The sequence below is a fragment of the Lepisma saccharinum genome, chromosome 29 (genome assembly GCF_977018435.1).
Source record: "Lepisma saccharinum chromosome 29, izLepSacc3.1, whole genome shotgun sequence".
In the NCBI taxonomy this organism is placed as follows: Eukaryota; Metazoa; Arthropoda; class Insecta; order Zygentoma; family Lepismatidae; genus Lepisma; species Lepisma saccharinum.
In genome coordinates, this window is record NC_139257.1 from 30,251,675 (window position 1) to 30,275,757 (window position 24,083).

Sequence of the window (24,083 nt, forward strand, 5' to 3'; positions counted from 1 at the left end):
AATGCGGGTTCATTTCTTGCTCTCTGATTGGCTGTTGGAGAGTTACGGTGCTCTGATTGTGAGAATATCTCATTTCCTATTTTCAGCGCAAATTTGCTGCTTTCTAATCTAACCTAACGTACAACGCAAATAAGATATTCTAACAATCAGAGCACCGTAACTTTCCAACAGCCAATCAGAGAGCAAGAAATGAACCCGCATTCGCAAGTTGACTGGAAAAAGAAGAAGCGCGCCGGGGCACCTATTGATTTGAGGCTGGGTGAGTCCGGCTTGATGCCGATAAATTCCGACCTTACATCAGCCACTCTGGGAATCGAATCTGGGCCTCCCGCGTGGCAGTCAGACGTCCCACCGACTAGACATAAAAATAACGACGATGTCCCCTATTTGATGTTTAAAAATTAAGCTATCGTTCTTGACGAGTTTCGTAATGGATAAAAACATGAATAATGTTAGCTCCAGTTAGGCGAAACTCCGCCTAGGAGTACAGACAGTCTCGATTAGTTTCCGCACCAAAATAACCGCGTGGACCTACCTTGTGCAAGTTTCAGGAACCTCCGCCAGCGCCATCTGAGACTCGGTAATTCCCGGGGCGACGGAATTACCCTTTTCCACCATATCCACTTACGCCCAATATGATTGGTCCGCGACGGTCGACAATCCAGCACGGGAAGAACCGCGAACGAGCATATCCAAGAACCGTCACCACTTTTACAAGCTCCAAAAGGCAAGTTCAACAACTTTCGAACCGCTTCCGCACAAAATATTGGCACGAGTTCATCAAGAACCATATATATCGACGCGCGTAGGGTCTCTACACGCATGGGGAGTATTCGAATCGAGAAAAAGCCAATTGGAGAAAGGGATTTTCTGTAGAGGGACGCCGGCGCCTAGATGTCATGCGCGCATGTGAATATTTCTCTCCTGAAGAGGAATTAGATCTGTACGTATTTGACGCCGCGTACCTATCTTTTCATGTGGCAATAAGTCACCACAACGTCCACCTCAGGATGCGACACTTTATGACGTCATCCTGGCTTCTTCTGGTATCGTATAGATCACTCTTTATGTGCGATGCGAGACGATAAAATTGCAGTTTGGAGGTTCTCGAGGAATCTCTCATTCCACGCGTGGGTGATGACGGATGGTGATATGCGAGCCCATCTCCAAAGAGTCTTCAAGTTACGGCACTTTGGGACTGACCTCTTCCATGTTGCTTTTCGTGGAGCGTTCCTTACCTACCGAAAGTAATTTTTTTTTGGTATTTTTCATATTAAGCGTCGCTTTTTTGCCATTTTTTTTTCACAAATCGCGACTAATGGTGGGTGAAATTGATGAAAGGGACACTCACAAAATATATATTTGGCCAGGAGGCCACGACTCTAAATCGTAACCTCCGGTAGGGAGACCACTAGTCGACCGTTAGGTCACCGAAAACATTGTACACATATTTCTTGTAAGAGCAGCAAAACTTGTACCATTAGATATTCCCTAAATACAGGGTGGGCCATATTTATTTATTTATTTATTAACCAGTCGCCTATAACAGAGCGAATGCTCGAATTACAATAGGCATTACAATTTGCTATATACAATATAATTTACATAAATATGTAATACATGATACAAACACATAGTAATTATTACACAAAACCTTAGATAAATACGAATACAAAAAGTTATACAAATACAAAAGTTACACAAATACAAAAAATTACATACATATACATATTAAAAATTTTGAACAGAGGAGAAAACTAAAGGACAGAAGAAACAAAACATATACAAGTAACAAACTATAAAAGCTTGAGAAGAATAAAGAAATTATACGAATATCACTATTTAAATAGGAAACAGGAATAATCAATACAAAGCAAAAGTTCAAATTTGAATTCGTTTATATGTATACAAAATTTAAAAAGCTATAAATTGTATTTGAGACTATAAATATATCACTCTAGAATTGGATCTGTTTTATATGTATATTATATCTAATGTGTTGTTTAAACTATATAGATAGTTTTTAATATTAAAAGCAAAATCGAAATCAATTCCATTCGGGATAATATTATTATGTTTACTTAATAATCTAATGATTGGAGAATATTGATGGAATTTTGTGTTTGATTTATTGCAGTAAAATGGTTGTCTTACTCTTAATACCTTATAATTGACGTTAATGTTTATCAACTGTAAAAGATTTTCACACTGAAGTATACCATTGATAAGTTTGTATAGGAATATGTGGTCAGCCGTTGGGACACATTTCAAATGCATATGTGGAGCATGTAGGAAGGAAAATTTATTACCAAATATATGGAATACACTGCCAAAGGACGGGAGATTTGCACTGTGTTCAGTGTTTGAAGATTACATCCCTGAGATGGATACCACCTTGACGAGAACATTCTTTGGCTCTAACAGTCATGTTCAGCATAGTCTTGCACAGGGTTTCGGCTGGGATGGCCGCTATCTCCCTTCGGATGTTGTCCTTCAGTTCATTGATGGTAGTGGGCCTTATGGTGTACACCTTGTCCTTTAGGGGGTGGGGCACTTGCCCTCCCTGAGATTTCTGGGAAGGCTTCACATAATTCAAATTTTAAAATTGTAGCGTGAAAACATGGATGTGAAGTGCCGTGAAAGACAGCAGATTAAGTGCCTAAGAAAACATTCTTCATACCCGAAATGAGACGGCTTGGCCTAAGGGGCATGTGGCTGCAGCAGGATGGTGCCACTAGTCATACAGCAGTAGTGTCAATGACAACCCTTCGACGACACTTTCCGGGACGGCTCATCTCGAGATTCGGTGATGTCTGTTGGCCATCCAGATCCCCGGATCTACTACTTCCTGTGTGGTTACCTAAAGGACAAGGTGTACACCATAAGGCCCACTACCATTAATGAACTGAACGACAACATCCGAAGGGAGATAGCGGCCATCCCAGCCGAAACCCTGTGCAAGACTATGCTGAACATGACTGTTAGAGCCAAAGAATGTTCTCGTCAAGGCGGTGTCCATCTCAGGGATGTAATCTTCAAACACTGAACACAGTGCAAAACTCCCGTCCTTTGGCAGTGTTTTCCATATATTTGGTAATAAATGTTGCTTCCTACATGCTCCACATATGCATTTGAAATGTGTCCCATCAATATGACCCACCCTGTATATCACTTCTTCATTGACAATGAAAATACGTCCAGTGGGAATATCAAGCTTGTACTTTATGTTCATAGATGGCAGCACAAAACGGTTAATTTTGTCAGTCACAAAAATCAAGTAATGCTATTATTGTTTCAAAGATTTTTATACGAAGTAATTGAGCTCTAAAAATATTACAAAATTAAAAAAATAATAATAATCCTCAGTTTATATTCAACTCTTCTCATTGAGCTACTTCTGTATGAATACATATTGAAAGCTCTAAGTCGAGAAATGATAATTTAAGCCGTGTGGGGATGTTCACCACCTATGGTTAATATAAAAGTTAGATCAGTCGCTCTGTATTTCCAGTTGGCCTTAGTTTGCTCCAATGAAGTCTATGTTCCCAAGCCTTAGGGGAATGTGGGGTAAGATGGGGTAGTGGGGTGAAAACGGGTACCTTGGTTCTGGCGTCATTAGTTCTCCTCTCTAGCGGACAGATTGTGAACTACAATTCACTAGTCAAGAAGAAGCAGCGGCCATATTGGCGTGTTGTTGCTGTTGAATCTCGGCGTCTATGTAGATGAGTTTGTTTTACGATGTCATCTCTCTATTGTTATTTTGTTTTTAAACATCCTTATTTAATAGTCATTACAGTTACCGGTATAAAACGCTCTTTAGTCCAGCTTATTATATTTATGTTTATTAAGGATTTATACCATAACAAACAATACGGATTTAGTTCAATACCAGCGTGGTTCTGTTTCGTTTTTATAACCTCTGCACTCGGGGTAAGACCGGGCACTACTATCATTTAAGACTAAATTATATTTTGTGTAATGATGTATTCTCTAACTCAGAACAAGGAGAAGGGTGGATCCAATGTGGAAAGTATCTTGGCTGGGCCCACGAAAGCTGCAGTGGAGCGGAGGGGGAAGACAACTACTTTGCTTGTGATTTCTGTAACTAATATTATTGAATTGTTAAGCCAAGGCATGAACTAACTTGTCATAGGTATAAAATAAAAAATTCTGCTACTTTTCCACTGAAATTCTCGTTTTTCTATTTTCCCATAAAGTTAACATATGCACCCGATCTTACCACACTAGTGGGGTAAGACCGGGTGATTTGACTTTTGTCAGAAAACAATCATTGATAAAAAAAAAAAAGTAGTGCTACTATGACTTTTCAGGAATGATATATAGTGTACTCAGTTAAACAATGCATATTTTACTTAAATCTAACAAACATGAAAGAAAAGGACGGAAAAAGATGCTGAAGCATGAAATTGGGGTAAAAAAGAGTTAAATGTGTTAATCTCACGAAAAGGTGCAAAAAGATGCAACAAAGTGTGTTCATTTGACTTGATTTCATGTCCTAAAATGCATATCTCAAACGATCGGCATGAAGACAGCTGTATTTTTGGAAAGGCGCTTCACTTTAAAATCCGTTCTCTAGTGATTAATTTCCACTTAAGTGATTTGTTTAACATTACATTTTGTAATCCAACCTATTCGTGTTGAAATTGCCATTTAGACGTTATCATCGCTGCTAATGTAGCATCTTGATACGCGATAATTATTTCTTACATTTTTCAGTAGTCCTATGAGCAACGTTGAAGACTGCATAGATTATTTCGGGATGAACTTTATTTTGTTTGGGTGTTTTCGTTGATTTTTAAGCCTCAAAGAACTAAACGTTTGTTCAATAATCAACGTTCTTTCCCTGTTTCCTCCATGTGCTTACTAAAGCAAGCAAGTAGTTCTAAAAACTCCCGCTAGATGGCATATAAGATGGCTGGAATCGCAGATAGTACCAACAGCTCTGCCAACTCGACTTTTTACAGGGATTTATTTTAATCTAACTAAAAATTAACCGCTTTATAGTGCATTCATTCAAACCCTGGATTTCTGACGCTTGAAAGGGTAGAAGTGGGTGCCATCAACACCTCTTGAAGGCATATTGACAAAAAACATGATAAGAACTAAGAGGCTAATCCGATTCCCACAATTCAACCATGGAAGTATAAAATAGATTTGATCCTTAAGCAATAACTACCTTCCTTGACCTTCTACAAGTGACCTGCGACTCTTGTCTCTGTTCGCTACTTAAATTAACTTGTCTTTTTTGTCCCATTTTTATAGTTTCGTCTGGCATCTCTTATTAGTTCCGGTTTGTACTCTTTTTTCTTCGATCTGGAAAAACTCGCATAAACTTTTCCCAAGGTCTAGCGCGGAAGGGATTCTTATGGGCCAGCGGTGACATTTTAACGGTCGAAACCTTGACTTCTCGGCTCACGCTGGGCTCTGGTGCTTCGAGATGAGTAACTCATGACATGAGATGTGTATGCCTTCCCTGCACGACCCAATTTCTTAGCTTTCATCTACGCCGATGTTGGGACACTCCCGAACTGTTCATCCCGAGAGATGGCATTGCCTTACACAGCAATGGAATCAGAGTTGAGAAGCATCGCGTTGATTTTCTTTTGAAAGTAGATCGCGTTTCCGAAATTACATCAGAAACTGTCCTACACGTGAGGAGTCAAACTCATCTAGTTTGAAGAACTGAAAGTTGAGGATCTAATGTATTATTTTGCTTCTCTTGTATAGTTTACTCTGAATTGTGCCACATGAACTTAACTTTAAATACACATTTGAAATGTTCTAGACCATCAACTTTGGGGGCTGAGACAGCTAAACCATCACCTTTGAGGGGCTATGACCAGAGACAGCAAAACACATGACTTATTACTATATACTAAGTATATAAATATGAGTATTGTTAACATTTTTACTAAAAAGAGTTTCAAAAGAAGATGTGCATGAACTAGGAGAGTGGGACATTCGGGCTACAAATGGCTCTCACGTGACATTCAGAACGAGATCATTGATATATTAGGGAGATCTGCTTTGCGCTCTGTGGTAGCAGATATTAAAAGTCGGGAATATTTTGCTATTATGGTTGACGAAACTTGTGACATATCTATCCGTGAACAATTGACATTTTGCATTCGAACTGTAAATGACAATTTTAATATTTTTGAGGAATTCAAGGGCTGAAACACTACAAATTGCAAGATTTTCCAAAACTACGGGGTAATTCTGATCATTGGCGGGGCTATTCTGATCACTTGCAAAATCACATATCTAGATACATTTTCCACAAATAAATTGTTTCTTACCAAAAGCTCCGACACATATTTCATGAAACCAAGTGTCGCATCGTTGACATCGAATCCAGTCACCTTTAACAGCACTTTCGTTGGAGTAGTACAACTGACAGCAAAAAACGCAAGGGACATTGTCTTCATCGTTACCGACATTCTTCGTTTGCTGTCTGATAGATTCGGAGTGAAGGACATGGTAATGTAGATTAATATAAGTTGCACAAGATAAAAACCAGACGGTGAACAATTAACATATTTAATATAAACTGGACGTTATGTCCGAAACATTCAAATACATTGAAACCATTATATAGCAAGCATTACACAGAATATATCTGCTTATGATTTATCTTCTTCTGGCCGTGAAGACCAAGCCTTGTAGCCATACGCTTAATACCTGGACCGTATCATCCCTCCAGGTGTCCTATTAAAAAAAATCAGGTATGTTGATGACCGTATCGATCTGGTGGGCGACGAATCCTGGTAGACCTTCTCGGAGATGAGTGAGGTGTGCTAGGGCCTTGTCCTGGGTATCCGGCTCTGCCTGGGGTAGGTTCTGGTACTGTTCCACCGGGGTTTGTTGAATTTCTATTTGGTATTGTAACGTTGAAGTCGTCGTCATCTGCAGTGTCACGTGAAACACGTCTCTTCAACCACCTGGGATGTACCACTCGTTTGATTCCATCTTCCAACATTATCTCGTAGAGGATGCTATCCCCAATTCGACGAATGACAACTCCTGGGATGTAATTTGGAGTACCGTGCTTAGGTGATTGAACCCAAACTGCTGAGTTGATGGTGAAAGTACCATATTTCGACGAAGAGTCGTTCCGAAACTTTGCTGACTTCCTCGGCTTGAACGGAGATTCACTCGACAGAGGCACATTGTTTGGTTCCCACCAAAATCTGGGTTGGTGTTTCAAGACCGAAAGTGCTGGTAGGCTTCCTTTTCCACCCACTCGTGTGTTCCGAAGGATGAAAAGAAGGTTGGCGATCCCCAGGGGGGGCCACTCCGCGACTTGCACGTTATTGGCTAGAGCTTGTGACGTCACCAAGCGGACACGAGCGGTTGAAAGCTATGCGTAGAATGTAGCAGATGGCCCATGAAACGCTGTGTTTTCATGCATCTTTTGATATTATACACCAAAGCTGTTAATTTGATTTGACAGCAAGAGATCAAATACGCGATAGAAGAATACATTTATTCCAAAACAATGCATAGTTTATTTTTTGCGTGATATCTTGTCCCTGCAGGCTGTAGTCCACTGCCGGCTTTTCTTTCCAGCTAACCTATTGCATTTATTTTAAATGTCTCATTCTAAGGAAAGTTCTTGTCCGGGCATATTCTGATATGTCTTTTTACTGAATGTCCTGGAATTTCCCTTTAATATTTTTACGCTACTTTTAACATTCTCCAGTTGATCGCCACGATGAGGATAAATTTGTTTTTGTTATTTATCGTCTTCTTCCACTTTTGGCTAATCGCGACGAACAGGATGAGTGATGATTAGTTTAAATTGATGAAGGGACACTCGTAGCAGGCACGTATCCAAGGGGGAGCTTAGGGGGCTCGAACCCCCCAAAAAGTTTTCTGTTTACAATAGATAAAATGAGGTATTTGGTTTCTTGTGGTCGGAAATAAAATAATGTGACGATAATTTAAGGAGAGGAATAATTATCGAGTCAAGCACGTATCCAAGGTGGGAATCAGGGGTCTCCAGCACCCCCTTCAGGAAATTACGCTACATAAAATTAGGTTCATGGCTTCTTAAATAATGTGATGATAATTTGAGAGAAATAATTATCGAGGCAAGACACAGAATGTTCTATAACCCTGTTATTGTTAATAGCGCGCACCCAAGGTGGGATCAGGGGGCTGGAGTCCACCTTAATTTTTTTTCAGTTTACACTACATAAAATTAGGTTTTTGTTTTCTTGAATAGTGTGCCGATGATATAAGGAGAGAAATACTTACCAAGGCAATACGGAGACTGTTCTATAACCCTGTTGTTGATAATATTGCATTAAAACTTTTTTTGAGCTTTCGGTGTTGTCGCTGCACTATGTAAAGACTTGTCAGCATTTGGAAGCTGCAAACGTAGCGCCACACGTAGGGCGATTCATGGTAATTTTTTAATCTCTGGAAAGCGCGAGAGGGAAAGTTCATGAATAAGAGAAGGAGTCGAAATACTGGTAACATTAACGAATCGTTTTATCTGCGGAACATTCTAGAATATAATGAGGTTAAAATACGTGGCTTCAATTTCCAAGTTGATCTGTACAACAGAATCTGTTAATGAGAATTCAAAGGTAAGTGTGACAGTTCATTCATACTGTCGATTGGTGATCCGTCAGTGTCCATTGGTGGCTTTATAAGATCTAGTGATTCTAAGATGAAATGGACTAAATACCGTAAAGTAACGAAGTCTACTATTAGTTCCAGTTGGGGTCCAAAGCTGAAGACATTGACGACAGCGGATCTTCCGGAGCCTCAGTGTAGTGCTAGTTCGGGTCGAGGGCCGAAGGGATCAACAACAATCCAACAATCAACAACCAACAATCTGTGTATTACTCTGTGCTGTTTGTGATCCACATGGATTTGTGATCATCCCTTCATCCATTTCATCTACTCACCATTCATTTTCATCTTTGCGATTAGCCAAGAGGTAAATTATACTTGAAATAAAACAAAAGTAATACAAATACAAAAAAAAAATAATGGAACGATTATGCTGTTACGTTTTCCTGTATTTTAGGCACGTTGCATTTACCAGCCAACAGTCAGAGATTGCTTTTCGGTCGAATGATACTTCTAATAATCGGAGGTAAATGCAAGCTGAGAATTATAATTTGGTCTCTTATCCACCTGAGTTGAGGATCTAAATTTTTAAATTTTATTTGTAACAATATTTACTACTGCGAGGAATTAAAAAAAAAAAGGAATTTTGGCACTGGCTTCCTATTCTGCAATAGTTACATTTGTTGTAAGAACATAATACATTAATTTACTTTGTATAAATATTACATTATCCATCGCTTTTCCTAATTAAATCTCATACCATATCCAACACACACATAAAATGTGTTTTACTAATAATACAGTGCGCAATTAGAAAATAAGTCTTGTGAAGCAACACAAATATGGCCTCCCCGATGGCCTAGTGGTAGCGCCGTCGCCTTGTAGTCAAGGGGGTCCCGGGTTCGATACCCGGTGTAGGCACATAGTGGTTCGGATCCAACTTTAAACTGTAGGTCCAGTCCCAATTAGCCTTTCTGTGCAAAAAGCGGACTTAAAACGCGAATTCAATCAATCAACACAAATATGAAATATTAAATCTATTTTTTTTATTTGGTTTATTTTACTTCACTTTTCTGCAACTTTTGGCTAATTGCGAAGATGGGGACGAGTCGTGATGATGAAATTTATGAATGGACATTCACAAACATCCATACCCAGGCCGGGATTCGAACCTGATTTCCTTGCCAGGGCATTTGCTTTTATACAAATTTAGCGATCTTAATTACACGTAGGCTAGATAATGAATACATGCTTTTATATCTCTATTCTTACACCGATTTTTACCTACAATATTAATTTAATATTTATTAATTAATATTATTTTAATTTAATATAATAATAATATAATTATTTTAATTTAAGCATTTATATTATTATTATTATTTCTGAGACACTTGGTTCGCCCTCCCCGAAATAAATGTTTAAATACGTGCCTGACCAAAACTGTTAATTTAATTTGATAACAAGAGATGAAATACGCGATAGGAGAATACATTTATTCCAAAACAATGCATAGTTTTTATTTCATCATACATTATTTTGCGTGATTTCTTGTCGATGTAGTCCACTGCCGGCTTTTCTTTGCTGCTGACCTATTTATTGCATCTGTTTGGAGAGACTTATTTAAATGTCTAATTCTAATGAAAGTTCTTGTCCGGACATATTCTGATATAACTTTCTCGTGAATATCCTGGAATTTTTCCTTTAATATCTTGCACAACGAAGTCATAACGCTGGGAGCATTTGCATATCTTTCTCCGTGGAAAAGTGCAAATGCAATCTCAAACTGTTTTATGGTGTCCATCCATTGATCTGATGGAACTGTAAGCCCTCCACGAGATATAATGGCTATCCAATCACTGTCACTGGAACTTTCGTCAGGAATTGGAAATGTTGTGCCTGGCTTTCCCAAATGTTTGTTGATATGGCGACACTTGTGTGCGATATATCCACCAAGATAACGCAATGCATCCAAATTAACGTCTTGATCACATTGTAAAGTTGTCGAGTCTGCATGTAAGGTCTCATGTGAAAGTAAGTCTAGATCTACTGTAACCTGTGACGTGTTCTGAAAAGATGTTACATTTTTCTCATCAACAATTCCTATAAAAAGTTCATTAGTTATAAAATCTTTTAAGTTTTCTTCTTGATCTTCGGTAGTTTCTGCACATTCCTGGCGTTTTTCAGAAGCAGAAACTGGAGCACTTGTAGAGAGGGGAATGTCGTAAGCATTTCCTGTCATAATGAGCAACCGAATTCTATTGCGCACCTCGAAAGGTGACGGGCAATTATGAAAAATGCCAAGACCTCGGATTCGTGAAAACAAATTTTCTAAACAGTCCTGGTTCAGATGGGAGGTAAGAATATATGGTACGTTGAATGCTTTGACTTCTTCGAATAAACCAATCACAGATTTTATTGATATTAGGAAACCTTTTTGAAATGGAAGTATGCTACTTCTCTTTCCGACACGCAATTGTGAGCAAATTTCTGCAAACCTCTTTATGGTATTTTCTTGACTTTGGATATTAAGACCGTAACCACTACGCAATGGCGTTTTGTTGTCGTAAGGACGTCTAGAATTTAATACGTCGAAGGCATCATTTACTAGTTGGAAGAACTTTGCTTCACGGTCTTTGTGTAACACATGTTGTATGGCGCATGCTGTGTGGCGAGATAATAATCTTGCAGCCATTTTTACATTTTGACGGGCACGACCTTTCACATTTATGTGAGCATCTGTTATGTGATGAGTTACTGTCAGTTCTGATGCCTGGCGTTCCAGAAGTTCTTCTATGAGACTTCTCTTTATTACTGTACCACTGGGTAAAATAAATTCCTCGTCTAAAAAATGGTTTCGCAAAAGCTTTAGAAGATGGGGGACGTCGTAGAAAAACCACACCTTCCTGTTAGAGTCAACAGGGTTCGAAAAAAAAGTTTTCGATGTATCAATACACAATTCCTTCGCCACCTTGGCATTCTTTCCCCCCATATCACACGTGACTGCTACAATTTTCAATCCTGATTTCTCACATTCTTCGATAATATTTTGAAGCAATTTACTTGTCATGGTTATATCAAAATCATAATACACAGGTTGCTTCCACTGAACGCACAAACCTCTAAGCATGACTACTTGGACATTATTATGTGGTCCTAATATTTTATCATCACACGAATCGTAGCAGATGCGACAGTCAATATTCATTTCGTCAAACGAAAGTACAGTAAGGCGTTCCATGTCGCTAAAATCACTTGTTTTAGCTTTCAATAAACATAATACTTCATTTAAAACTCCAGGTCTGCATTTAAATGATTTAGTCCACTTTTGAAGAGTTGAACGTCCAGGAAGTGGAACGTTACGTTTTCTCAAAAATGAATATGATTTTGTTGAGAGAGCCCTCAAAGCTAATGCATTTGCAATGTCTTCTGAATTCCACCTCACTCGTTTCCCTTCACTTAACAAGCACTTAACCTGCCCTTTTGTAAAACACCTGGACAATATTTTGTATACTTCCTTATTCACTACCTTGTTTTTATAAGTCTTTGTCAATAGCACTTTCCGTGCATTCTTCACAGAACCTAAATATTTTGCTTTCTTTAAAGCTGCATCGTATTTCTTTAACGCCGTGTCTTTCGCTGAATTAATCTTCTTTAAACGTTCGATTCCAGATCTTAATTTGTTAATTTCCTCACGAGCTTCAGTAACTTCCTGTAACTTTATGATAGGTTGAGTATTAGTCATTTGACTGCATTTTAGTTTAATTGGTGAGAGTCCCTTTAGCTTCGACATTGCCCTGATTCTTATCTCTCTTGATTGAAGGCGCTGTCTTCTTGCTTCAACCTAAAAAAAGACAATATTGTAAGTATCACAATAATTGCTAAGTTCATGGTGGGTGAGAAATAACTCTCTATTAAAACTTAAATGAAGTCATAGTCATGCAAGGTGGTGCCCTTTCGTATTTTGCACGCACTGTTCGTGACTGACTCGACATCAAATTACCGGGACGTTGGCTGGGTTGTCGCGGTCCACATGAATGGCCAGCAAGAAGCCCTGACCTCACCCTACGTGACTTTTAAGTGTTGAAGTGGGCGAAGGAAGAAGTTTATAAAACAAAGCCAAAGACTTTGGATCAGTTGGAGAATTGCATTCGGCATGTTCTGGCACATGTGGAATTTTAACAATTGTGCCTATGTGAACTTCTAGCACTTGTAAAGTTGTGCCATTCTACTGTGCGACGTATAACTGGTTCCATTAAAATCGATCAATTAATATTATGGTTATTAAATATTTCTAATTATGAGTTATTTTTCACCCACTCTGTAGTTTATTAACACTTTCATACAGATGGTATGTATTTGTATGTTAGCTATTTTACGTTACTCTTCAGATTCTCCAAGTTGATTGCGATTAGGATGATTTTGTAATTGTGTTTTTGTTATTTAGCATCTCTTTCCTTCCATTTTGGCTAAGGATGAGGATAAGTGGTGATTATATTAAATTGATGAAGAGACACTCACAAAGAACACTCATGCCCACGCTGGAACTTGAACTCTGGAACTTCGGTATAAAGATGGAAAAACCGGGTCTTCAGCGTGGCAGTCAGACGCCTAACCGACTGGACCACTGTGGCTCATTTGAGCTTATATAAAATAAATTCAATTCAATCCAGAAACACAAAGTATTAGATTTTGTATGGTGTCTTTAAATTATATATTTATTTATGCTATGATAAATATATATTGTAATGTGACTGACTCTTTACGTTTTTGGTGCTTGTTCGCCTTCCCATGACAATATATTGTGTTATAATATTATAATTAAAATATCATTGATAGAACTTTATTCGTTTTGATACGTATGCATTACAATGATTCGCTTCTTTAGCTATTATCTACAACCTCAATGTTTGACGAGAATGTTCAAAGGATGTGCAAGGGCAAAACGTCTGTTTTATAAGTCGTATATTAAATTTTCTCAACTAATTGTATAATACAAATTTGTCTACAAACGAGCACAATGTGAATACAAGTGTAAATTAAAATTAGTGTTGGCTATCCACGGGATAATCAAAGTATTTATTTCTCGGTGATGTTTGAGCTTCAAAGCTGAAAGGGTCTATATTACTCTCAATATTTAGTAAATAAATAACCAGAAACTGAGTTTTGATCGTGTAGTGGTTTTTAGAAGTTACACATGTGATGATGTGGAGGGCGTTTGGAGTAATGTGGAAATAAGTCTGAAGTTTGGAGAAACAAATTGAACCTCTTTAATTTGAATAATTTATGAAAAGTTAATTGTGCAACTCGTAAGTTGCTGCTGTCTAAGGCATTTTAAAAGCGTGGATAATAATAAGGCTGTTAAACATAACATTTCCAACCCAGTATTAAGACCAACACTAAGTATGTAACAATAAAATTGTAATGACCATTCTTGACCTATCTCACACGGGTAAGGGCAAAGAACCATTACACAATCTAAACTTAACTTTACATTGATTTGATTTATAGAAATGCATTACTTACAGATTCTTGTGATGTGCTTGGCGTTCCGTGTCAATTAGGAACGTGCTGATTTGGAACTGCTTCGGCTCGAAGTTCTTTTTTCAAAGGCAACCCTAATAATTCATTTTTCAGGTCTCTTTTGTAATCTTCAGGTAAAAAGTGAACTGAACATACACGTGAATTGTTAACGTTAAACTTCTCTCTTCGTTTGCAACGATTCACCCATTCCTGCTGCAGCAACTTATTTTTTGGGAAGCAATGGTATTTTATTCCAGACGATTTCCTTCCATTATTTTTGCACGTGGCAACAGAACAGACAAGATGATTTCTACTCATTATACGGGCACTTCAAGAAAAGGTGCGTACACATAAAAATCAATACATTTATGGCAAGCTTCCGTAAACGCTAACGAAGTAAATTCCATTCTGTCCGCTTAATGACGTCATAGCGCGCACAGCATCATGGGAATAAATCTCGGAACCTCGGGAATGGCATACCTTATAAAGGTACCTTGGGCGATCCCCATATCAAGTTCAAGCGTGCTCAGATTGGGTTTGTCAGTTATAAGCTTGACAAGAGCGGTTTTGACAGTACGAACGTATCGTTCGGCTAAGCCGTTGCTAGGGCTGTGATAAGGCGGCGAAGTAACATGTTTGATGCCATTCTTAAGGCAGAAGTTACGAAATTCGAGAGAAGTGAACGTTGGGCCGTTGTCGGATACGATAGTATTTGGTATCCCTAGCGTGGCGCAAGATTGCATAAGCCAGCGGATCGTTTCCTTTGTGTCCAATGTGTGTACAGGCCATACTTCTGTCCACTTGCTGAAGGCGTCTACTATCAGTAGGAACTTACGCCCTGCAAAGAAAAAGTGGTCTATATGCCATCTCTCGTTCACGTACGAAGCGAGAGGCCATGAAGAATCGGGCCCGTTGCGGACCTTAGGAGCATTAGCTCGGCATGTATTGCAGCTCGCTACAAAATCCGTAATCTCTGCTGACATGCCTGGCCACCAAAATCTGGAAAGACACAACTCTTTCATACGAGTTGAACCTATGTATCCATCGTGTAAAGCTCTAAAAACTTCATTCCGTTTAACTGTGGGAATGATAAGTCTACCCGACCACATGAGCGTTCCCTGCTCGTACGTAAGGTGAGCTCTTCTTTCGAAGAAAGGTGCGAGCTTCTTCCGTTCGGTAGACGTGTCGTGTTGATCTGACCAACCATTTACTACACAGGAGACAACTAATGAGAGCAGTGGGTCTTCTGAAGTGGCGTTCTGTATTGCGTCTCGAGAAAGAGGAGTTACAGCGTCTTCAATGGACCCGAAATATGCATGAAGTTCTTCTTCTCCGGCTGGTATTGTGTCACGTGCTTGCGTAGGCAACCTGCTTAGCATGTCAGCTACTTCTACCTTGCTGGAATGAATTATATTATATCGGTATGAAGATAAAAGTAGAGCCCATCTCATCAATCTATTGGATGAATGTTTTGAAATGGCTCGATCTGGAGAAAATATAAACTTTACAGCACGTGCGTCTGTAACAATCTCGAACTTGGATCCGAGTAAAAATTTGTGAAATCGCTTGATACCGTGAACTATGGCTAGAGCTTCTCTCTCTACCTGGGAGTATCTCCGCTCCGTCTCACTGAAAGTTGTAGAAGAGCAGGCGATGGTCTGTAGACCGCTATCAACTCGATGACGCAGCCCCACCACAATTGCGCGCCACAGCCGAAAGGAGATCCATCAGTGATAAGTACAACTGGCTTTGTTGGGTCGAAAGGTACAATAGGATTTACCTGTCGAAGTTCCGCCATGATGCTGTCGAACTCGTGTTGACAGTTATCGTCCCAGTTCCAAGAGACGTTTTTCTTGAGTAAAGAAAGCAAAAAGTGAAGTTTCGAAGCTAAGTTGGGTACAAATTTTCGATGAAAGTTGATCATCCCGATGAAGGAACGTAATTGTGATTTGTCTTGAGGTACGGTCCAGGTATTAAGCGTATGGCTACAAGGCTTGGTCTTCACGGCCAGAAGAAGATAAATCATAAGCAGATATATTCTGTGTAATGCTTGCTATATAATGGTTTCAATGTATTTGAATGTTTCGGACATAACGTCCAGTTTATATTAAATATGTTAATTGTTCACCGTCTGGTTTTTATCTTGTGCAACTTATATTAATCTACATTACCATGTCCTTCACTCCGAATCTATCAACTTGGCGCTGCGGATAGAAAATTTGAAGAATTATAATCGTATCGTCAGGATGACTTTATGACTTTATCGGCACGGGATAGTGGCAAGTACGATTTCATGTAGTAAATCAACAAGACGGTGTTTTACAGGTAACATTCAGTTTGCTAACATTGTTCACGCTTAAGCAAAAACAAGTTTCAGTTACACATCGTAACTTTTATATTTTCCAGTTATTTCCATCAGTTAACGTAATTTGACGTTTCAACAACATGGCTCTCAACATTACATTCAGCGAATTTGCTGAAGAAAATGAAGATATCGAGAGTTATTTCATGCGTTTTGATCAACTCTGCCTTGCCCAGAATGTGGCAAATGAAAGAAAAGCAGCAGTTCTATTAGCAGTCATTGGTGCTAAGGCTTTCCAAGTACTTCGCAATATTACGGCTCCTGAAATGCCATATAATCTAACATATGCTATCATTTACGACAAAATGGTTCAGCACTTCAGGCCCAAAACAAACAAGTTTACAGAAAGGTTCAAGTTTCGAAAATGTTTTCAGTCTCAAGGAGAATCAATTGCTCAATTCGTAGTGAGAATCAAACAACAAGCAGCCAAGTGTGTGTATGAGCAGTATTTAGATGAGGCACTTGTTGAACAATTCATCGTTGGTATACATTCAGATTCTGCTCGGAAAAGATTATTGTCTGAAAGTGATCTTTCCTTTGCTAAATGTCAAGAAATTGCTTTGCATTGTGAGTTATTAGAACGAGAAGTTAAATTATTGTCGAATAAGTACAATGCAGATTCTGTGACTTTTGCCACCAGCTCAAGAAATTTGACGCGGATGAATCCAGATCGCCACACAGGCCCTTCAACGAGTTCACGCTCGGGCGAAACGAGGCAGAAGAGCTACAATCAACCTCAGAACTCAACTGCTACCAAGCAAAATCCTCACTCCCAGTGCGGAAACTGCACAAAGAATCACCCACAAGGTCTATGCCCGGCAAGAAACACAATCTGTAGCTACTGCAAACGACAAGGCCATTGTAATATACGATGCAGAAAGAAGCAGAAAGATAGAGCTGTGAATAGAACGTCCAGTTCAACCTCACGGAGCACAACACCCGATGAGTTGTCTACGTTCAGCTTCAACCATCTCAACACTGATGCACTCAGTCATCATTCCACTCTGGTTACTTCTACTCAACACATTTTGGAGCACCAAATCAGTTCGGATAGCTTCATAATAAATCTCCAGATCAATAAGTGTATTGTTAAATGTGAAGTAGATACTGGGTCTGCTGTTACTCTTTTCAACGAGAAGTATTTTGACCAGTTGTTTCCACACTATGTTAAATCTAATTCCAGCCTACGATTACGAGGTGTAAACGAAGGATATGTACGTGTTACAGCACAATCATCCGTCAAACTATACTTAGACAATAAGGATTATACTTTACCTGTCTTTCTCTGCCAGGAGAAACTTTTATATCCATTGATCGGTCGTACATGGTTGGACATTATTCAACCATCTTGGAGGCGATTATTAGTTACAGCCAGTGTTCTTTCAACTAACACAGTACGAGGTACTATTATTAACGCTGGTGCCGACGACCTAAGGCGAGAAATTTCTTCTAGATACGAGAAAATCTTTGATGGTGATTTGTCCAAACCCGTTGCACCTTATTTGGTCGATATACCACTAAGATCCAACTCTGCACCGATTTTCCGTAGACATTACGAAGTTCCTTACGGTATTCGAGACCGTGTTCAGGATTCTATTCAAAATCTAGTGAAAGTAGGGTTATGGGAACCGGTCGAATATTCTGATTGGGCCTCACCACTTGTCGTTGTTACCAAGAAAGATGGCTCACTTCGTCTCTGCACTGACTTCTCAGGAACGGTGAATAAAATGACTGAAAACGTCAAGTTTCCCATTGCTAGAATCGAGGATATTTTCTCTAAGTTGGCCAGGTGTAAATACTTTACGGTAATTGACCTTCAAATGGCTTACGGACAGTTGGAACTTTCTGAAGCTGTCAAACGCATCACTGTCGTTTCTTCATTTTCTTCCCTACAGGCGTATACTCGCCAGATGTTAAATGGAATGCTCCCACTTTTCTTCTACATCGTTTTATCTTTTCTGGCTGTTTGGTGGGAGATGGGATTATTTCAGGGAATGGTGAAGTGGAAGAGGATGTGCTTGGTAAATTTGTAGAGGCCCCCTGAGAGGGGAAGATGGTGCAGTAGAAGGGACAGACTTAGGGCTAGGCCTATCATTAGGTTGTGGAGGTTCGTCTAGCACTGGGAATCCCTATTCTGTAATGACGTATATGGCACGTTGAAGAGGCCCGCCGCAGCACGTAGGCCTAAACTTACATTTCCACGCACTACGCTTGAAACAGCCCTATTCATATTCTCCTCCGACCATTTCGTTCGAATCCCTTTCGACTTGTACGTGCGCAACATCTGCAAGGATAACAGAAGTTATCGTAAGTAATTTTTGGAGTGGAATAGCACAAAATCTGCTGATCGATAAAGCCCCGGAAAAAATTATCGTAAAAGCCCCAAAAGACAAAATTTCTTTCATTGGTTGGCTACACTGCGCTATACAACTTTGGCGCCACGAACGTGTATGACTAACAACTAATAGATCTACCCTATTGTTACATATATAGTTACTCATTTACTCATAATAATGTGGCTGGTACAGCTTACGTTCTAAAACTTATCTGTTTAACTACGCGAAAATGCACATGCAGAGTACATACCTTGTTTTCAAAACCAATTTTTTACAGGCACATCAATTTACAAACAGCTGCAGTGTCGTGCGCATCTCAACCGTGTAAGTTCTCCTTCTCCACTGATGCCATGCAGTTCGCCAACCCGAACATTAACAACGCGCTAGAATCGACTATTTTTTCATCGATCGAAATAGCCCCTTGGTCGAAATAGCCCCGGGCTACCCTATCTGTTAACCTGTTAGCCTAATTATGTTACACCTATATAGTCGCAGAATAAATTGGTCACGTTGGAAATGAATACATTATGTGTAGTTGCTTTGAATCTGCTGCACGAAATCATGTTTACGTATATGTCAATTAGTTTGAACCACAGACAAGGAAAATAAAGGGAAACAGAGAAAGTTTGTGCCATGAAAGCTTGAATTCTTCTAATATAGTGATTTTCGGTGGGTCCGAACGCACACACTATATACGCGCCTGTTTAGTGCCCTTCAATACAATAAAGCAGTGAGATGGAATGACGTCTTTCTTCTCCGACTGAATATTTTTATTCATTGTCTCTAAAGAACGTTCCACAGCAAACCATTACAGTAGGTACCCCTTGATTACAAGGCGTCGACGCAAGCACTACGCCACCTACAAATTTAAATCGTCTGATTGTTTCTGCCCCATCTTGTATAAATTCTTAGAAAAAGTATTTTAATTTTGTCTCTCATGCGTGCACCACTACAAAAGGCTTTCGTGCTTACATGTTCTGAGACAAGACACTTTTATCTGAAGACAACACAAAAATTCTTTCCATCCATTATTCTCTCTTTATTCCTCTGTCTCTACCCTTCTTCATTAGCTTTTCTCTCTTTACTCTACATTTCCCCTCTTTTTCTCTATTTTCCTGTTTCTCTATTGTTTTTCATCACCTCTTTTCTATTTCTTTATCCTTTTTCTTCATGTCTCTGTTTTCCTGTTTCCCTGTACTCCTTATCGTTATCTCTTTTCTTTTCTCTTTCTTTACTTTTATCTTTCTACATTTCTATATTTTCCTGTTTCCCTGTACTCCTTTTCTTCGTCCCTTTTCTCTTCTGTTTCTTTACCCTTTTTCTTTCTTCATTCTGTCTTTTCCTGTTTCCCTGTACTACTTTTCTTCATTTCTTTTCTCTTCTGGTTTTCTATCCTTTTTTCTTTCTACATTTCTCTGTGTTTTCCTCTCCTCTTTTTCTTTATCTCTTTCCTCTTCTGTTTCTTTATCCAGTTTCTTTCTACATGTTCTTGCTTTTCTTCCCTACCTCTTTCTTCTCTCATATATATATCTTCGTCCATTCCATTATCTTCTCTCTTCTTTCTTCTTATGTTTCTCTACCTCTTTCTATCAAATTCTTTTTTATTTTTCTCGTTCTTTCTCTGTTTATCCGTCTGTATCATTGTGTGCATTCTGATTTTAACTACACGCGATTCAGAAAATGTCTACTGTATGATATTTGGGCTAGCAGAAAGGTGGGCCCAGGAGATAGCAACGCTCCTGGTGCTGGAAAAGATTAGAGGAATGAGCTTGCAGCGCAGCATACATAGCAATCGCTTAAAATTTCCAGCAAGTCCTTCACAACAATGAAACCAAGTGAACAGAATCTGCCTGGAGTGGTCTTTTACGGGAGCGTTGCTCCTCGGTGCATGATCTCATAACAGGCCCATTGTTTGGGTACTTAACGCTGCTCAAGGTAACTAGGTTTGTCTGCGGACGATTGTCTGCAGAAGACAATAACATATTAGTCCACTGCAATACCCGCCCATCAAACACTATTGTTTTGTTCTTTGTGCAAATGTCTTGTACAGAATCTTCTGTTGGAATTGTCTGCAATATCAAAGACCTGCGCGTTGCTTCCATGAGCAATGCCGTGTCATAGTTATTTTCCCTTCTTTTTAGTACGTACGTACGCTCCCAATCAACAAGATAATGTTACCACAACGTTGTGGCAACGTTAGCCCCTATCATACCTAACGTTGTTACAACGTTGAATGTATGTTGATACAACGTTGTGAAAAAGTTGTGTCAACGTTTAAGGGTCATTTATTTCAACGTTGCTGCAACGTTGGTTGACAACGTTGTCTCAACATATGCTGAACATTATGTAGCAACGTTAGGTATGTAAGGGGTTAACGTTGCCACAACTTTTTTGCAACATTACCTTGCTGCCTGTGTAATTTACGAATATAACAATGCACATTTAAAATATGGTTATTTCACATGGTAAGCCATTTTTTTATATACTATATATGTGTAACAGGAAAAACTCATGTTTGCAACGTCACAGTTTCTCTTTACATATTATAGAAACTTTTCCTGCTCCACCAAAATAGACAATTGTTAGTCTGGAGATTTTCATGAATTAACAAATCTCTAACTACACCTGGTAATAAGTTTCTTTTTGCAGCTTTTTTTTTGTCCTTGTTTTCCATTTAGAAGGGTACACCTTCTCCTTGGTAAGTAAATTGTTTTCATAAATGTTTTCCCTTGCAAGGTGATGGTCTAAGTGGTTTCAGTATTGGAGTGGTACATATTTACTTATTCTGAGGGTAGTTCATTCGGGTCTTATTTATTCAGTGCCGGTAGTGGGAAATTTACTTAATTTAGGAAAGTAGTAATTTGCTATGGTGTGGCATGTGTTGGATATATCACGTGCCGTAGTTCCGAAGGATGATGGATATTATATAGCTGATAGTCTGGATGCTGTGGATCTATCAGGAAGGTGTACATGGTTAAGAGATGCTGTAATGGTGTGCAGTGGTATGTGGGAAGGCAGTCGTGTAGAGCATCTTCGTACATTGCGCTGAGAAGTTGTGGATGGTGCGAGTTCATTCGACCAGTTATATTGTGATTTCGGGAAAGGTTATTCATTCATACAGTAGTCGTGTAGGGCTTGGTAGGACTACTCTGAAGGCCAAACGAAGAGCATGTCTTTCCAGAACTTGTAGTTTATGATAAAATGAATCTGGTGCTGATATCCATGCAGTGTGGCCGTAAATAATTGCTGGTCGAAGGAAAGCCTTGTAGGCACGTAAGATGACCTGGGAGTTGAGTCCCCATGAGGTTCCAATTAGCCGTTTGATTAACCTTAGCCGATTTGTAGCTTTCTGGACAATGCTGAGCAAGTGAGGTTTCCAGGTTAGCTTGGAGTCAAATATGACTCCCAGGTATTTTACAGTGGTGGTAGGCAGAATAGGAGTTCCCTGTATTTTAATGTATAATAATGTTGGGTTCCTTTGGACCTTCGAGCGACAGCCTGTCTGTAGAAACACCAATGCTGTGTTTTGAGAGCATTAATTGTGAGACGCCATGTGTCACACCATCTTTGGAAGGAGTTTATAGCCGGTTGGAGAGCTTTGTTTATAGCTTGGACGGTTGAACAACATGCGAGAAATGCGGTGTCGTCTACGAATTGCTAGATAGAAACTTGTGGTTTTTTTGGAATTTCAGCAACGTATAGTATGTAGAGTAGTGGTGATAATGCAGCACCCTGTGGAACGCCAGAGTGAGGGAAAATGGGGTATGACATTGCTCCATTTACAGCAACATAGGCGATCCTATTTGTTAGGAAGCTGTGGACTAATCCGATATAGCAAAGCGGTAGATGGAATTTATGGAGCTTGTAGATGAGTCCAGTATGCCATACTTTGTCAAATGCTTTCTCCAAGTCGAATAGCACTAGACAGGATGGTTTGGAAGTGTTGAAATGATTTGTGATGCGAGTCGTTAGTTTTAACATATTATCTAGGACACTGTGTTGAGGTCTAAAGCCCGCTTGGTGCAACGGAAGTAAATTATGAGCTTGTAAGTGCATGTGTATGCGTCAAACATTCATGTGTTCGAATATTTTGCTAAAGGTTGATGTGAGCTGAATAGGTCTATAGTTTGCGGGATTAGTACTATCTTTGTTTGGTTTTGGGAACATTAGAGCCTTCGAAATATTCCAGTCTGTCGGATAGTGTCCTGTGCGGAGGATAAAATTGTAGATAATGGCCAGAAATGACAGCAATGCAAGTGGGGCCTGTTTAATCAATACGTATGTAATATTGTCAAAGCCGGGAGCAGTGTTTCTCTTCCTACGCACAGTATTGAGAATATCGTCTGTTGTAATAGGGACAGTTAGAGCATTATTAGGATCAATAGCGTTCGTATTACTGGGTTCCAGTTGTCTGTTATTGGGATTAGTGAATCTGTCAATTTTGGTCTGGAGGCGGAGATTTGGAGCTAGTTGAGGTGTTGGAGTGAAAGTGTCTTGCAAGACATTTGCGAAGGTATGAGCTTTATCAGTGTCGGTGTTTAGAGCTGCGTCATTAATTGTTATTGGATAAGGGGTACTACTGGATTGTCCAGTGAGCACCTTGAAACGTTTCCAATACTTGCTGGGATGGCTTTCATCACTCAATTGGTTGCACGTTTCAATCCATCGACGTTGTTTATAAGCTTTTATATAGTTTTGAACTGTACGCAGCCATTGACGGTGTATGTTAAGGGATTCAGGATTTCTGGTCTGGAGGTAGTCCCTGTATGCTCGTCGTGATGCTGTGATTAGGTGAAGATATTGCGGAGGTAGCTTTGGTTTGTAACTATTGAGAATGGTCGTAGGTATGTGAGTGGTTGCCGCACTGGTAATCTGTGCCGTAAGATGTTCCACCATCGTATCGAGTTCCTCTGAATTTGTTTGGTGGCGGAAGTGGGTCAAAAAATGCTTGCTGTAGTTGTGCACTATATGCTTCCCAATTTGCGCTGTTGTAACACCAGATTTTTCGAGGTTGTATTTTACTGCTTATATTGCGGTTACCAACATTTAGAGTGATTTTTACTGGATCATGATCACTGCCAATGGAATCCAGCACAGATATGTTGAAATAGGCGCTAAGAAATGTTGATGTTATAACGACGTCAGGGGTAGTGTTACTTATGGGACGTGTGGCTCTGGGCAGTACATGGAATTCCGCTGTAGTGTTTTGGTCCAGAAATTGTAAAAGGTTTGTTTTGTCTTGCATGCTGCGACTATGA